The following is a 4,749-nucleotide window of genomic DNA, read 5'->3' on the forward strand; positions in this document are numbered from 1 at the left end:
GCATATATATCACGCATGGTCCATGCATGGAGCTAGCTAGCCAGCCGAAACGGTGCAGGTGCGGGCACCAACGAACGTAGAGGGCTGCAACACACAGCTAGCAGTGTTGCTATATTAGTATTAGGAACTTTGAACTTTATTGAAAGAACGCCTTAATTTTGGCCCTGTTCATCCAAAGACTATGCTAAATTAATTGGAAAAGATGATGTTTTCATTTGACATTTGAACATAAGAAGTGCTAACCAAAACTTCGAGAAATTTCGATTATCATTAGAAAATATGCAGTTTGCCAATCATTGCTCACTGAAACCTGGTTCACGGAAACTCCAAATTCCCTATGCACCCTCCCGAATTGTTAATAATAAAAATAATATATGGATTTATAGAGCGCAGAAACTATTCCATAAAGTATATATTCTACTGCGCTTTATGGGACTCCTAAAATGCTTGTTATTGATTAAATAGATGTGTTTTGAGCTTTGATTTACAGTTGTTTACAGATGGTGCTTTCGTAACTTCCAGGGGTAGGTTATTCCAGAGATTGGGGGCTACACAAGCAAATGCTCGATCACCTAGTGTTACTTTTGTTTTAATGGATGGAATCTGACAAAGCAGAGGATCCACTGAAATGCGCAAATTGCGACCATGATTACTGGTTTACCTCGATAATTCTGTAATGTAGCCAGGAGCTTGACCAAGAAGTGCTTTGTATACAATAAGTAAGACTTTGAATGCTATTCTCTGCTGTACTGGCAACCAATGTAGGTTTCTTAGTAGTGATGCGTGCATATTTTGTACAACCACATGTGATTTGCACCCTATGCAATTTCAATAATTGAGAGTCAGGGATCCCATACAGTAGACATTTTTACCGAAACGTTTCTAGCAAGTGAGAATGGTCTCAATGGTGTCAAATGCACTGCTCCGTCAGATCCATTAAAAGTAAAAGGGTGACTTTCTGAGAATCCATAGCCATTAACAGATCACTTTTTATTCTTAGCAGTGCAGTTTCAGTGCTGTAGAATTGTTTATATGCAGATTCGAGTACATGGCAAAAGAGAGTTGCGTCTAAGATGTTCTATAATCTGTTGGGTACATGTAGCTCCACCCTCGACCAACTTTGATATGTATTTCAGATTGCTTACAGGTCGTAAGTTCTAAAAGTCTGCATCAAGGACGGGTTTTTTCAATAACAGGAGTGATAAGAGCATTTTTCCATATTGGAAAGTGACCGGTCGAGAGAGATTGATCAATGATGTGAACACAGGAATGAGTACATCGACACATTGGAGTTTTGTGGGTATAGGATCTAATGAGCATGAATTTTTGCTGAGGTATTGGCAATGAGTTTTTCAACTTCGTACTCAGAAAGAGATTTAATATTGCTTAAAATATCTACTTCGTTGAAAGTGTCATCAGGAGGATCATTCCTGGGATCACAGATTGCATCTAGATGTGTTTCAATATTCTTTTGGATTTTCAAGACTTTGTCAGAAAAGTGATTACCTAGGTCATCGACGAATTCATGTTTATCAATAGTACATGGTATCGAAGGTTGCTTATTTGACATGTTCACCATTGACTTGACAACACTGAAAAGCTTCTTTTGATTATCCTTGTTTTCCAGGATGAGATCTCTGTGGTATATTGTGTACGAGTTTTGTTCAGAAGTTGCAGTGTCGCATTTCGAACTGACTTATATTTGTCCCAATCATTAGCAGCCCTAGTCCTTAGCCAATGCATTTCAGTTTTTCTCCTTTTCCTTTTTTCTATCCTCACACCGTTAGTATACCACGGTACTTGAGGGCGTACAGCTACCCGTTTGGTAACACCAGGAGCATGTTTCTCTAAAATATTACTAGGTGTGACATCATATAAGATGCTTATTCAGTTAGATCACCAGGTGTGTGCTTACAAAGCTCATTATTAGCTATGTCTGCATTGTTAAAAATAATATGAAAAACAAAATTGGTGGGGGACTAGCAATATATATTCCATCTTCATTTGATTATGCAATTAGACATGAATTTGAAAATATGAATATCATTGAATCCTTATTTGTAGAAGTAAATATAAAAAAAGATGAGAAATTTCTAATAGGTGTTATCTACAGACCTACGCAAACTTCTTGTATAGAGGAGTTTTTACTTGCTACTAATGAACTTTTGCAAAACGGTGAATTGCCAAATAATTGTATCATCACTGGTGATTTCAATATCAAACTTTTGACTAGTAATCACTCTTTAACAAATTACTTCCTTGAATTAATGTTATCCTCTACTTTTTTGCCTGTTATTTCCAGACCAACCCGTATTATTGATCATTCTGCTACGTTTATAGATAACATATTCTGTAACTCTCAGCCTCTTCCGGAAGCTGGTATTGTTAGTTAAGACAGACGTGTCTGATCATTTTCTTATTTTTACCCATTTCCAAACAAAAAATGGAAAAGAAATATAGAATCTGTCGCAACTTTTGTGATGAAAATATTGAACGCCTCCAAGAAGGCTTAAGCTCTACTGATTGGTCTGATGTTTATAAATGTTGATGACTCATTTGAAATATTTTTGAATTCTTTCAATGACTGCTTTATTAGATTCATGTTTCCTTTAAGGAAATATTGAAATTACAAATATAAACGTGTTCCAAAACTCCCATGGGTTTCAAAATTGATCGGAAAAATAATCTGTATGTTTCTTATAGATCAAATCCAAATGATTTTTCACAGAAAAGATATACGTCTTATGAAAATACCTTAACAACTACTCTCCGTTTAGCCAAAAGGAGATTTTAAACAGAAAAATAAAAACGATCTTAGATATACATGGAAAACTATAAATGGGGCTCTAAACAAAATTAGCAAATCTAGTGCTGTTAATAAATTATGTGTAGATTGAACTGTGGTTGAAGATACTCTACTATAGCCAGTGAATTTAATACATATTTCTCTCAAATTGGCCCAAAGTTAGCTGGAAATATTATGCCCGTAGAAAATTCTTTTAAAGGGGAATCCAACCCAAATAAAAATTTGTTTTTATAAGAAAAAGAAAAATCAGACAAGTTGATAGGTGAAAGTTTGGACAATATTGGACAAACAACAAGAAAGTTATGAATTTTTAAAAGTTGTAAATATTGGTAATCACTATACCCATGGAGACTTCAAATTGGCCGCATATGGGATGTCATAGTGATGTAAGGCAAGGACTACTCTTCCATGTACTCCAGTACATATTATGGCTAAAATGTCATTTTTCCCAAAAGTTTTATTTCAAATTATATTTTTCTTTCATGAGGACATAAAACAATATAGTACCTGGGTTATATTTAGATTACTGCCCCAGGGGAATGGGTACTTAGGAGAAAACCACAAATCCCTGATAATAAAGTACATGGCCTATGGGAAAGTTGTCCTTGCCCCTTGTCATAATTTGCTTACCCAGTTGCCAATTTGAAATCTACATACTATTAATGATCTCAATTTTAAAGCAGCTATAACTTTCTTATTGCTTGTCCGATTTCTTTCAAACTTTCACCATTCTGTTTAATTTATTTTTCTCCTTCCCGACACTACATTTTATGGCCAAGGCTGGATTCCCCTTTAAGGACTTTTTGGATGAACAAAATGAGAATTCAATATTTCTTACTCCAGTTCATAGACAAGAATAACTTGAGATTGTATCTAATTTGAAGGTAGAAAAAACTACTGGTTATGATAGCATTACAAATAGAGTTGTGAAAAACATTATACTTTCTCTCGCTGATCCTCTGCTTCATATATTTAATTTATCATTGCAGCTTGGCCAGGTCCCAAAGAAGATGAAAATAGCTAAAGTTATACCCATTTTCAGAAAGGGAGACCAATTAATTACTAGTAATTACCGCCCAAAATCTTTGTTAACTTCGTTCTCAAAAATTCTTGAAAGGACAGTTGCTTTCTTTCAAAAATATAGTATCATATCATATTCCGTTTTAGAGAAAAGCATAATACAACTCATGCTATTTTGACATTAATAGATAAAATATCTACTTTTGAAAATTCTGATCATGACATACCGTAGGGTTGTTCCTTGACTTCTTGAAAGCATTCGATACAATAGATCATGAAATACTTTATATAAGCTATCAAATTACGGTATCAGAGGGACAACTTTACAATGGTTCAGGAGTTATCTTACTCATAGAATTCAGTTTGTTAGGGTAAATGAATCAGGTCAGTTGCATGTCAAATTGTTTATACCTATATTAATTTATAAAATTTTGCTGATTATTTTACTATATTCATTATCATATATTACCCTTGTATATAATTTTGATAGGGGGTCTACATCTTACAAGCTTTGCTTTTTAGTAGGCCCCTCCACTTTTTTTCATTTTATCGGTACGTTTCAAAACTGCACATGCAGATGTTGTATATTTCTACTATAAATGATTTATTATGAAATGTACTTTTAGAATTTGTGGAATATGAATATTTGAATAAATAAATTAATAAAACCCCAACCCCTGACCCTAACCCACACCCATAACCCTAACCCTTTATACGTGGGCAGGCAAGACAGCGGGCAGCCAATGGCCGTCTTGCCAAGCTGTCCCGCCACATGAGCAATATTAAATTCAACATGAATTAAATGTATTTTCTTTAAAAATAGCTTTGTAATGTTAACCTACGCCTATAAATACAGCTTAGCTGATGAAAGAAATTAGCCAATGGAAAGTGACAAATACAAGAAATTACTCATTGACAAGTCA

This window comes from Lytechinus pictus, chromosome 1, assembly GCF_037042905.1.
Source record: "Lytechinus pictus isolate F3 Inbred chromosome 1, Lp3.0, whole genome shotgun sequence".
NCBI classification, from domain to species: Eukaryota; Metazoa; Echinodermata; class Echinoidea; order Temnopleuroida; family Toxopneustidae; genus Lytechinus; species Lytechinus pictus.